At 42.7% G+C, this 13,588-nt stretch overlaps 2 pseudogenes; one reads left to right on the top strand and one right to left on the bottom strand.

Annotated features, from left to right (window-relative positions):
• The first annotated feature begins 1,654 nt into the window (after positions 1 to 1,654).
• On the top strand, positions 1,655 to 2,226 carry LOC116902087 (annotated as a pseudogene).
• Positions 2,227 to 8,553: 6,327 nt separating this feature from the next.
• Positions 8,554 to 8,963, bottom strand: LOC116902089 (annotated as a pseudogene).
• Positions 8,964 to 13,588: the final 4,625 nt, after the last annotated feature.

Here is a 13,588-nt window from a genome sequence, read left to right as displayed (position 1 = left end):
TTCTGTTGCTTGAGTTCTGCGCTTGCCTCTCGCTTCATCAGATTATCTCTAGTGTTACTTTGTTCTGCTATTTCTGACAGTGGCTAGACTGTCCTATAAGCCTGTGTGTCAGAGTGCTGTAGACCTGTTTTCCTCTCTTTCAGTCAGTTATGGGGACAGAGTGTTCTGCTTTCGTGCGTGTAGTTTTTCCTCTCTACAGGTCTTCAGCTGTTCCTGTGGACCTGTGTCTTGAGTTCACCAGGCAGGTCACTTGCAGCAGACAAGTTGGTCTTACCTGTGGTCCCGAGGCTCAAGTTCGCTCTCGGGGTGCTGCCCACGGGCTCTCCGAGGCGGCAGCAACCAGGAAGATCTGCGCCGCCCCTTCCGGGAGGTTCCGTGCACCAGGGTTCCAGATATCTTTTGGTGTTTTCCTCTAGGATCAGTACTGTATGCAGCGTGCAGTCTCTTCTGGTTTCCCAGGCGTGTCTGCCTCTCTGAAGGTTTAGCTCTCCCTCCCACGGGATTTGGGTGCAGAGAACTGTTTATCTGGTCGGTCCCTTCAGGTGCGGTGTCTCAGACGCAGTGGACCTGCTGCTCCTGGGCCCTCCTCTACGGGTACCCAGAGGCCGTTAGCAGTTTCCTCCTGGGCCAGGGATGTGGGCAGGGGTGGGCAGCGTTGGTGGTCTCCTCCGCTCTGCTGCCTCAGGAGTGCCCGCCCGACCAGGCGGCGAGAACTCCCCTCCAGGGGGCCTGGGAGCAGAGAGCTGCTGAGGGCAGGGATCCGCCGGCCCCAGAGTCTGGCCAAACACCGGAAGTGTCCGGTCCCAGAGGAACTCCGCCTCTGTGAGACCTGAGTTCACCAGGCAAGTCGTTTGTAGCAGAAAAGTTGGTCTTACCTGTGGACCCGAGGCTCAAGTTCGCTCGCGGGGTGCTGCCCACGGGCTCTCCGCGGCGGCAGCAACCAGGAAGATCTGCCCTGGCACATATTTTTATGCCAAGGATAATGACAACTTTTTCCAATGTTGTGGTGAGCCCAATTATAAAATAAATAATCGATTTACAGGCAACCATATTAAAAATGTCTTTTGACCCCCAAATGTTGCAACTAATATGTTGAAAAATTGTGCCAAGTTTTTTTTCAGACTGCCTTGTATCATTATTACATCATAAAATATGAATTCTTCAGTCTCTGGTGTTTAGTTGTGGACCTCATTTTAGTCTTTTATTTATCTATTCATCAAGATTACATATTAATAAAGACATAAAAATATTTAATAAATGTTAAAATCTCTCATAGCTTTATAAGTGCAGTCATTTAAAAAAGAAATTCTTTAAAAAAAGAAAACTTTTAAAAATAGCATTTAAATTTTTTTTCTGAAAATCCAAAACTTTATTTAAAGATTTTTAAAATTTCTCAGTTTTGGCATTTTGCAATATCAAAATAAAGTACCTTTTTAAAAAATGAAAGCTCAGAGTGCAACCATAATGTTTAGAAGTTTAAACCAATTTTATCATATAAACAATTTAGTGTTTTTTAAAATCAACACCAAGTGAGTTATATTACAGTTTGGCGGCGGGCAAGATACTTTTTTGTATACAAATGAATGGACGTGTAGCTTTAATGCCACATTAAATAAGCATTGTCTTGCTTTCCTTCGCTGCTGCGTCTGCAGCGATGAGTGTGCTCAGGTTACAGAGGAGGCTTGCTTCTAGTGTCCTCCGCTGTGATAAATAGAAGGTCTGGTTGGACCCCAATGAGACCAACGGAATCGCCAATGCCAACTCCCATCAGCAGTTCAGGAAGCTGATCCAAAATGGACTAATCATCTGGAACCCTGTAACTGTCATTCCCGGGTTTGCTGCTGGAAGGGCAGGCATATGGGCATAGGGAGGAAAGGTACTGCTAATGCTCGGATGCCCGAGAAAGTGACCTGGATGAGAAGGATGAGGATCTTGCGCAGGCTTCTCAGAAGATACCAGAAATCTAAGGGGATTGACCACCATATGTATCACAGCCTGTATCTGAAGGTCAAAGGGAATGTATCAAAAAAAAAAAAAAAGCGGAGTCTCATGGAGCATATCAACAAACTGAAGGCGGACAAGGTCCACAGGAAGCTACTGGCTGACCAGGCTGAGGCTCGCAGGTCTAAGACCAAGGAAGCAAGAAAGCTCCAGGAGGAGCGCCTCCAGGCCAAGAAGGAGGAGATCATCAAGACTCTGTCCAGGGAGGAAAAGACCAAGAAATGAAGCTTCCCTCATGTCTGTGCATAGTGGCCTGGCTGTGGCCTCACACGGATCAGTCATTAAAATAAGACAAGCCTTTGTCCTCGGGGAAAAAAAGCATTGTCTTAAAGCTAATGTTCTATAAACCTGATTTTTTAACACAGATGAGGAATTATACGAAATTCTTAAGCCAATTTAAAAGTATTTTTGGAGACCAATTTTCTTGGTTGGTTCATGGCTTGCGTTGCTGCCTAGAATGGCTTCAATCCTGAGTTATTAGTTTTAAATTTATTTTTTTTTTGTTTTATGATTACAAGTTTTTAATTTTAATTAAGGACCACCATGCTATCTGGTGAATCCAATGCTTATGGACACAGTGGTTCCGTAGTGGGACTAGCCACTGGCTTCCCCAACAGAGAGCTGACAAACCACTGACTGATTCCCCTTTAAGAGAAGACTGCAGATCACACAAGGACTGGGCTTTGCTGCCAACATTCCCTAAGTTCCCATATACGACCTCAGTTCAGGTTTTCTAACATGAGAGGATGGTATTTCTGTTTTGCTTCAGTGTATGATGTATTTATTCCAGTGTGTAGTTATGGACATAGTTAGTTTGGAGAGGATCTGTATTATGGCAGACCATTTATTATGTCCTTAGTAATCTTGCATACATTTTGGAAGCCACTACAGGTGGTAACTGTATCTCTAGTAATTATATCTGTAGGAAAGAAACTTACTCCAAATATTTTTGACAATCCTAGAACTTTATCTGCAAATATGATGCACTCTTGGAGGAATAAAGCGACTTTGCCTTTTAAAATATGAACACTTAAGAAACAATTCATTTTCAATGCAAGGATTAGAACAAATGCTAACACGAATTTGCTGGTATTTGAGCTATGTAACTCATTAAAAATAAAATGCCAGTTTATATAACCTTACTTATTCGTATGTGTATGATATGTATGTGGTGGTTCATGGTAAATAATTATTTGTCACTTGATCTGACCTAGAGGCTATTGTGAAAAGAAAACCTTTAATTGAGAATATGCATCTGTAAGACTTGTCTTTAGGCTAACTCATCTGGGATTTTCTTGATTGATGATTGAAAGCCTTAATTTCTTTGCATGACCCTTCGGTTGTAGGCTGTCAACTGAACCTTCACCAATGACCTTCTCTGGTTTCTCACCATCTCAAGCATCAGCTGTTCTCCATGACTTCTTCATACCATCAAAACCACTCACACCTGGGTGATTCTTACACTTTACCAAGTCCAGCTGCAGCACAAGGTACAATATTAGTTATCTCTGGAACACAGCTTCATAGTGCTCTCAGAAGACACTTCCCAGATTTTACCTCAGTAATGCTAGGCTCTCTTAATCACGGCTACTTTCTTAGCTCAGGCTAACCAGCACCAATTGTCCCAGTTGTCCTGTCTACATTTTTTCATTTATTATTGGATATTTTTATTAACATTTCAAATGTTATCCCCTTTCCAGAATTCCTGTCCTTAAATCCCTATCTGATCCCCTCTCCCCCTTCTTCTATGAGGATGTTCCCCTACCCAGCCTCCCCCATTCCTGTCTCCCTGCTCTGATATTCCCCTACACTGGGGAGATCCAGCCTTAGCAGGATCAGGGGCTTCTCCACCCATTGGTGACCAACAAGGCCATCCTCTGCTACATATGCAGCTGCACCCATGGGTCTGTCGATGTGTACTCTTTGGATGGTGGTTTAATCTCTGAGAGCTCTGGTGGGTTTGTAATGTTCTCATAAGGTTGCAAACCTGTTCAGCTCCTTGAATTCTTTCTCTAACTCCTCCAATGGGAACCCTGTTTTCAGTTCCATAGCTGGCTATGAGCATTCGCCTATGTATTTGTTATGTTCTGGGAGAGCCTCTCAGGAGAAAGCTATATGAGGCTCCTATCAGCATGCATTCCTTGGCATCAGCAATATCGTCTGAGTTTGGTGGCTGTATGTATGTATATGGGCTGGATCCCTAGGTGGGGCAGGCTCTGAATGGCCATTCCTTTAGTCTCTGCTCCAAACTTTGTCTCCATATCTCCTCCTATGAATACTTTTTCCAGGTTCTAAGAAGGACTTAAGCATCTGCACTTTGGTCATCTTTCTTCTTGTGCTTCATGTGGTGTATGGATTGTATCTTGGGTAATCTGAGCTTTTGGGCTAATATCCACCTATCAGTAAGTGCATACCACATGTATTTTTTTTCTCTGATTGGGTTACCTCACTCAGGAAGACATTTTCTAGTTCCACCCATTTGCCTAAGAATTTCATGAAGTCATTGTTTTTAATAGCTGCATAATACACTATTGTTTACATGTATCATGTTTTCTGTATCCATTCCACTAGTGAAGGAATCTGGGATTTTTCCAGCTTCTGGCTATTATAAATACGGCTGCTATGAACATAGTAGAGCATGTGTCCCTGTTATATGTTGGAGCATCTTTTGGGTATATGCCCAGGAGTGGTATAGCTGGGTCCTCCAGTACTTCTATGCCCAATTTTCTGAGGAACCTCCAGACTGATTTCCATAGTGGTCACCAGACTGCAATCCCATCAACAATGGAGGAGTGTTCCTCTTTCTCTACATCCTCACCAGCGTCTGCTGTACCTGAATTTTTGATCTTAGCCATCCTGACTGGTGTGAGGCTGAATCTCAGGGTTGTTTCTATTAGCATTTTCCTGACTGAAGATGTTGAACCTTTCTTTAGGTGCTTTCCGGCATTTGATCTTCCTCAGCTGAGAATTCTTTGTTTATCTCTGTACCACATCTTTTAAAAGGGTCACTTGATTCTCTCCCATCTATCTTCTTGAGGTTTGTATGTATTGGATATTAGCTCTCTATCAGATGTAGGATTGATAAAGATCTTTTCCCAATCTGTTGGTTGCTCTTTTGTCCTAATGACAGTGTATTTTGCCTTACAGAAGCTTTGCAATATTTTGAGGTCCCATTCGTGGATGCTTGTTCTTAGAGCATCAGCCGTTGGTGTTCTGTTCAGGCAACTTTTCCCAATGCCCATGAGCTGTGTATTTTTTGTTCTAAAGCCAGAGTCACATGGCCGAAGCTATTCAGTTCTGCTGCTTGCTGGGGCTGGAACATGCCCTCCTTGTTCAAGTACTTTATCACCAGCTTTCTATTTTCCAGCTCCTTCATTGCCTATGCTTAAGCTGTCCTGGAACGTGCTCTGCAGATTGACCTGGAGCTCAGAGATCTGTGAGGCTCTGTCTTTTGAATTCTGGGATCACACTCTTGTACCACCAGACCTGGACTTAAGCTTTTCTGTTTTTGGAACTTGCTCTGCCCCAGGCTGGCCTTGAACTCAGAGATCTGCTTGCCTCTGTCTCCTGAAATTAAAGGCGTGTACTACCCTGCTTAGTCCTAAGCTTTGTTGGTTGGGATCTTGCCTGAGTGCCACTACCCCCTTATGTTGCTTATCCCTTTGACCGCCAAATCGGATTCATTTCACTTCCTGGTGCACTGTCATGACTCGAACCATACATTTTATATTTTCCGTTTCTCCACTTACCCCTTTGCAAAACACTCTTCTTCTTTTTTTTTTAAAATGTATTTATTTTTACTGGATATTTTATGTATTTACATTTCAAATACTATCCCCTTACCACCCTCTTCCATGCCCCCTCCCCCTCCCACTGCTTCTATGAAGATCCTCCCATTCCCACTCACCCACTCCCACTTCAACACCCTGGAATTCCCCTACACTGGGGAAACAAGACTTCACACGACCAAGGGCTTTTCTTCCTATTGATGCCAGACAATGCCGTCTTCTGCTACATGTGACGGGAGCCATGGGTCCTTCCATATATATTCTTTGGTTGGTGGTTTAGTCCCTGGGAACTCTAGGGTTTCTGGTTTGTTGACATTGTTCTTCTTCCTATGAGGTTGCAATTCCCTTCTGCTCCTTGAGTCCTTTCTTTAGCACCTCCATTTGGGTCCTCATGCTCAGTCCGACTGGTAGCTGCAAGCATCTCATCTGTATGAGTAAGGCTCTGGCAGAGACTCTTAGGAGACATCTATATGAGGCTCCTGTCAGGAAGGACTTCTTGGCATCAGCAATAGTGATTGTAATTTGTGGCTGCATATGGGACAGATCCACAGGTGGGGCAGTCTCTGGATGACAATTCCTTCAGGCACTGCTCTACTCTTTGTCCCTGTATTTCCTCCTATGAGTATTTTGTTCTCCCTTCTAAGAAGGAGCGAAGCATCCACATTTTGGTCTTCCTTCTATTGAGCTTTGTATGGTTTGTGAATTGTTACTTAGGTATTCTGAGCTTTTGGACTAATATACACTTATCAGTGAGTACATGCCATGGGTGTTTTGTGACTGCGTTACCTCACTAACGATGATATTCTCTAGTTTGATCCATTTGACAAAGAATTTTATGTAGTCATTGTTTTTTTTTTTTTTTTAATTAACTTGAATATTTCTTATATACATTTTAGTGTTATTCCCTATTCCCGGTTTCCGGGCAAACATCCCCTCCCCCCTCCCCTTCCTTATGGGTGTTCCCCTCCCCACCCTCCCCCCATTGCCGCCCTCCCCCCAACAGTCTAGTTCACTGGGGGTTCAGTCTTAGCAGGACCCAGGGCTTCCCCTTCCACTGGTGCTCTTACTAGGATATTCATTGCTACCTATGAGGTCAGAGTCCAGGGTCAGTCCATGTATAGTCTTTAGGTAGTGGCTTAGTCCCTGGAAGCTCTGGTTGCTTGGCATTGTTGTACATATGGGGTCTCGAGCCCCTTCAAGCTCTTCCAGTTCTTTCTCTGATTCCTTCAACAGGGGTCCTATTCTCAGTTCAGTGGTTTGCTGCTGGCATTCGCCTCTGTATTTGCTGTATTCTGGCTGTGTCTCTCAGGAGCGATCTACACTTCTGCACTTCTTTGCTTCATCCATCTTGTCTAATTGGGTGGCTGTATATATATGGGCCACATGTGGGGCAGGCTCTGAATGGGTGTCCCTTCAGTCTCTGTTTTAATCTTTGCCTCTCTCTTCCCTGCCAAGGGTATTCTTGTTCCCCCCTTTTAAAGAAGGAGTGAAGCCTTCACATTTTTGATCATCCGTCTTGAGTTTCATTTGTTCTAGGCATCTAGGGTAATTCAAGCATTTGGGCTAATAGCAGCTTATCAATGAGTGCATACCATGTATGTCTTTCTGTGATTGGGTTAGCACACTCAGGATGATATTTTCCAGTTCCAACCATTTGCCTACAAATTTCATAAACTCGTTGGCAAAACACTCTTCTTAAGAAAAAACAAAAGAACAAAGTCTCCACTAGAATGTCTTCTGGGGGCGGGATTTCCTTTGTCAATGCCATTACTGTAAATCTCGTTACCTTGACCTCAGGCAGACTCTTCAGACAAGGGCATAAAGCAGCCATCTTCCTCACCCAAAATACAACAAAAACAGTCTCTGGGCCACATAGTAAAATTCTTCTCCAGTAAAACCTCTTCGGCCAGGTCTGTGCAGTTTAAATCACTCTCAGCAACAGTCTTCCATACTCCTACTAGGACAGCCCATTGCTTTCAACTCTGTGCTGTCCCTCCAGCACACTCCCACCCAGCCACATTGTCATTTGTTCTTATGGGAGGCAGGTAAGATCTCTGAATTCTTTTGCAATGTTAAAAGAAAAAGAAAATGTACTTGATGTCTCCTCAATATCAAGGAGCTGGGAAACAGGCTGCCGATTCATCAGATAATAAAAAGGGACCCTGGAATAAATAACCAACTTCACATGTAATAAAAGAAAAAAACCTGGGCTTTTGGTCTGCATGTGATGAGCTAGCAGGAAGTGATAGCAGTACCTTGAAATTTGTTTTTCTGTGGTGAGAGCTGAGCTATCTGGAGATCACCAGAGAGCAAATACAGCTCTCAGAATTGTTTCTACCAGGATTTCTGAGGAGGGAAAACCCTGGATTCCTTGGAGCATTGACACAGCTCTTTTCAAATGTTTCCTAGCAGCTATCAAGAGAAGGCTATATGAAGAGTGAACACTGCTCTTTTAGAATTTTTTCTTTTATCCAGAAAATTTTAACAGGTTTTGTTTATAATTTTTTATAAAGTTGGAGTTTTCAAATGTGTTCACTGAAATATTTTGCTTGCATTAATGCTTTACATGTTGTATTAATACTACAAATTCACAGACAAATGAACGTGGAGGAGCTGCCAATACCTGATCCTGTCCCCTATGTTTAGTCTCATATCTTAGGTACCTTTGACCCCATGGAAAAAATAATCTAACATTTAGAACTACTGATAACAGGAAGAAGAGGAATTTTTTCGAGAATGAAATGTTTCCTCTCATAGTGGACTCTTAAGCAGGTACTGAGCGTATGCGGCGTGCTAGCTGGATATCATTTGGCATAATTTTTCCAGGTTTGGCATGGATAGCACACAGGTTGGTACCTTCAAAAGGCCAACCAGATAGGCCTCGCTTGCCTCCTGTAAAGCACCAATAGCTGCACCCTGGAATCGCATATCGGTTTTGAGGTCCTGAGCAATTTCTCGCTCCAGACACTGAAAGGGGAGTTTGGGAGTCAGAATTTCAGTGGACTTCTGACAGCATGTGATTTCACTGAGTGCTACAGCACCAGGCCTGTAACGATGAGGTTCCTCCACGCGTCCACTAGAGGGCGCACTCTTGCGAGCGGCTTTTGTGGCCAGTTGTTTCCTGGGTGCTTTAGCACTGGTGGATCTGCAGGCTGTCTGCTTTACAGAAGCCATGGTATGGGCGCCTCCTTACTTACCCCCCTTCTCCTTCAGCTGGAGCTCAGCGAAGGAGACGCGGCGCTGGTGTTAGAGAGCGGAGGCGTCCCTGCAAAGTCTGCGAACACCTAGAATTCTTTTCTTTCTGATTTTGATAACCCAAGAATTATTTTTCCAATTTATCTAACAGTATTTTTAACTTGGTAGGAAGAGCCAAGAACTTTTTTTCACCAAAAATATGATTATTTATTTTGTTTTTAGCTGTAGTCATGGTTTTTTAAAAATATCTTTGTTATTTTTATTTTATTTTATTTTTTATTAACTTGAGTATTTCTTATTTACATTTCGAGTGTTATTCCCTTTCCCGGTTTCCGGGTCAACATCCCCCTAACTCCTCCCCCTCCCCTTCTATATGGGTGTTCCCCTCCTCATCCTCCCCCATTGCCGCCCTCCCCCAACAATCACGTTCACTGGGGGTTCAGTCTTAGCAGGACCCAGGGCTTCCCTTCCACTGGTGCTCTTACTAGGATATTCATTGCTACCTATGAGGTCAGAGTCCAGGGTCAGTCCATGTATAGTCTTTAGGTAGTGGCTTAGTCCCTGGAAGCTCTGGTTGCTAACTTTTTGGATCAGTTTTCCTGGCCAAAGTCAGAAAAGGATGACTGGATGAGCTATCCAGAGAGCTTTTAGAATTTTTACTAGCAGAGAGAGCTGTCTCAAGCAGAAGACTAGCTGTCTCAACCAGAGAGTTTTTAGAATAGAAGGTAAAATCTGTCTAGAGCAGAGCAGCTGGAGTCTACACACAGAGAGAAAGCAGCCTGGGAAGCCATCGCATCTGGAAAGGTATCTCAGCCGAACAGAAGCCTCCAACTTAGACCCATGTTTCCCTGCTGCTCTCAAAAGGGCCCTCTCTTAGGAACCCAGACCCAGTCAAGGTTGGTCCTTGGCATCTGTGTTCTCTGTTTTTTCTATACGTGGGAATGGTGGCATTGATCCATTTATTGGTTAGATCATAGGCAATGATTCACAGGTAGCATTGGCTCCTGAGCAATGTGCCTTCACAGTGTCATCTACATGATTTCCAGCTCAGACCTTGTCGTACAAGAAGAACATTCCAGAGGCATTTCTGTCCATCGCTTGTATAGTTTACAGATGTTTCTCTCTGCCTTTGAGTTAAGAATGCTCTTTTAAAATCTCTGCTTTTACCTCGTAACCAAATTCAGAATAGGATTTAACATAGCATGTGCAGAAGCAGGCAAATCAATGTGTGAACTCATCTCTATTCCCTAACAAAGTCCTAATGCTTCTCTCTTTAGAAGAACATTATTGATTTGGAAATGGCTGTCATGCTTTCCTTGCCTGCCACTAGGGGTTTGGGGGAACTTTCTCAGCTGTCCTGTCCAAATTATTGTGTTGTCTGTTCTTGAGTAGATCTGGAATTAAAACCCAAACAGTTTGCTACTGTTGAGATTTTCTTATTTAGCTTTTGAAGTGGGCAAACCTTTCTTTAATTTGTATCTTTGTGTTGATAAAATTCACTTTTTAAAAATAATTTACTGGATTTTGTGAAAGATGTAATAATTTTGGGGTATAAAGATAAGAACCTAATGGGCAGTGTATATTTCATAACAAATTAATTAATTTTACTGGATTTTTTTTTTACATTTCAAATGTTTTCTGCTTTCCATCACCAACCTACCCACTCCTGTGTCCCTCCCCACATTGACATTTCTCTGCAGGGGAATGGGGCGTTCATTCTTGGCAGGACCAAGGCTTCTCCACCCATTGGTTCCCAACAAGGCCATCCTCTGCTACATATGCAGCTGGAGCCTTAGGTGGCTGTGTGTGTACTCTTCGCGTAGTGGTTTTGTCCCTGGGAGTTCTGCTTCTATGGTATTGTTGTTCTTATGGGGTTGCAAACCCCTTCAGCACCTTCAATCCATTCTCTAACTCCTCTCATGCAGATCTCGTTCTCAGTTCAATGGTTCGCTGGGAGCATTCACCTTTGTATTTGTCATGCTCTGGCAGAGTCTCTCAGGAGACTGCTTTATCAGCTTCCTGTCAGCATGCCTTTCTTGGCATTACCAATTGTGTCTGGGTTTGGTTGCTGTACATATTTGTCCTGAATCCTTAGGTGGGGCAGGCTCTGAATGGCCATTCCTTTTGTCTCTGCACCAAACTTTGTTTCCATATCTCTTCGCGTGAATATTTTTGTTCCCCATTGTAAGAAGGACTGAAGCATCTGCACTTTGATCGTCCTTTTTGAGCTTCATATGGTATGGATTGTGTCTTGGGTAATCCAAGCTTTTGGGCTAATATCCACTTATGAGTGCATACCTTGTATATTTTTTTCTGTGATTTTGTTACCTTTCTCAGGATGATATTTTCTAGTTCCATTTGCCTAAGAATTTCATGAAGTCATTGTTTTTAATAGCTGAGTAGTACTCCATTGTTTAGATGTACCACATTTTCTGTATCCATTCCTCTGTTGAAGGACATCTGACTTTCCCCAGCTTCTGGCTACTATACATAAGACTTCTGAGAACATATTGGACTATGTGTCCTTGTTATATGTTGGAGCATCTTTTAGGTGTATTCCCAGGAGTGTTATGGCTGTGTCCTCATGTAATACTATGTCCATTTTTCTGAGGAACCTCTGGATTGATTTCCATAGTAGGTCTAGCCACTTGCAGTCCCACACACTGTGGAGGAGTGTTCCTCTTTTCCACATCCTCACCAGCATCTGCTGTCTCCTGAGTTTTTGATGTTAGCCATTCTGACTGGTGTGATGTGAAATCTGAGGCTTGTTTTGATTTGCATTTCCCTCATGACTAAGGATGTTGAACATTTCTTTAGGTTCTCCTTGGCATTCAATATTCCTTAGTTAAAAATTTTTTGTTTAGCTCTGTACCCAATTTTTAATAGGGTTGTTTGATCCTCTGGAGTCTATCTTTTTTGAGTTTTTTGTATATGCTGGATATATTGTATATTTTGATTTAGGATTGGTAAATTTCTTTTCCCACTCAGTTGGTTGCCATTTTGTCCTAATGACAGTGTCATTTCCCTTTCAGAAGCTTTGCAGTTTTATGAGGTCCCATTTGTCAATTCTTGATCTTAGAGATAAGCCATTGGTGTTCTGTTCAGGAAAACTTCCCCAGTCCCCGTGTGTTGGATGTTCTTCATCACTTTTTCTTCTATTAATTTGAGTGTATCTGGTTTTATGTGGAGGTCCTTGATCCACTTGAACTTGAGCTTTGTAAAGAGCAATAAGAATGAATCAACATGCATTCTTCTACATGCTGATGTCCAGTTGAACCAGCACCATTTGTTGAAAATGCTATCTTTTTTCCACTGTATGCTTTTAGCTCCTTTGTCAAAGATCAAGGGATCATAGGTGTGTGGGTTCTTTTCTGAGTCTTGAATTCTATTCCATTCATCTGCCTGTCTCTGTACTAATACCATACAGTTTTTATCATTATTACTCTGTAATATAGCAGGGTTTGGAATGGTATTCCTCCCAGATGTTCTTTTATTGTTGATGATACTTTTAGCTATCCTGTGGGGTTTTTTTTTTTAATTGCAAATAAATTTGCAAATTGCTCCTTCTAACTCTATGAAGAATCGAGTTGGAATTTTGATGGGAATTGTATTGAACCTGTAGATTGATGGCCATTTTTACACTATTAATCCTCCCAATCCATGAGCATGGGAGATCTTCCCATCTTCTGAGATAAAATCCACTTTTAAAATAGGGCACAGCTTCTGGTTTTGTACAGATATACAAGACACTGAAGATATCTGTGTCTTTTTGCTCTACCTCTAGCTACCAGCTTAATTTTTTTTTTATTGGTATTAAAGCCTATTTCTTCAGAATTCTCATGTATACTGAAGACCCGCTGCGGCTTGCAGACACATGGACTGAAACGCTATTGGAGTCTTTAACTTTCCACAGGCAGGCGGGTATTGTTGGTTTAGTTGAGCCACACAGCCTTTGAGTCTTCCTAGTAAATTCAGTTTTTAGATAATAGACTGATTCTATGAGTTCTGTTCATCAAGAGAACATTTATTAATGCGAGTGTGGACTTTCTAGCTGTCTTTTTATTTGTTTGTTTCTTCCTACCCATTGCGGAAGCTGTGCTGGGTAACAATAGTACTCCACAGTGTTTGTCACGTGTTTCCTACTTTACGCTGAGGGTTGCTCATATTCATCAAGTGATAAGTACTTGCAGTTTACCTGAATCCAGATTGAAGACACAAAATAAAAATTATGTCTCCTATAATTCCTCTTTATAATACTCTGGACACCCTTCCACCTGTGGGACAGACCGATGACTCCACTGCAGCTGAGTAATGGTCTATGCAAGTTATGAACCTTGATTCCTAGAGGAAGAAGGGAAAGTGCCTAACTGAGAGTTGTGATTGGAGCTCACTCAGACAAGCTCCAAATTTACAAGGTGTCCCACAAAGGGGAGGAGCAGGTAACTGAGCAATAACAAATTGGAGTTGTGGGTCCTCCCCTGACCAGGGTGGGAAAACAGACCGGTAGGCAATTGGAGGAGAGACACAAGTGGTACTGAAATGCAAATTTCTACAGTACGGAAAAGGACTGGCCACCTGTGCCTAGAACTATTTCGCTGTGTCCC

Source organism: Rattus rattus, chromosome 5 (genome assembly GCF_011064425.1).
Source record: "Rattus rattus isolate New Zealand chromosome 5, Rrattus_CSIRO_v1, whole genome shotgun sequence".
Lineage (NCBI taxonomy): Eukaryota > Metazoa > Chordata > Mammalia > Rodentia > Muridae > Rattus > Rattus rattus.
The sequence above is the reverse complement of the archived record's forward strand: the minus strand, read 5'-3'. Positions and strand labels throughout refer to the sequence as shown.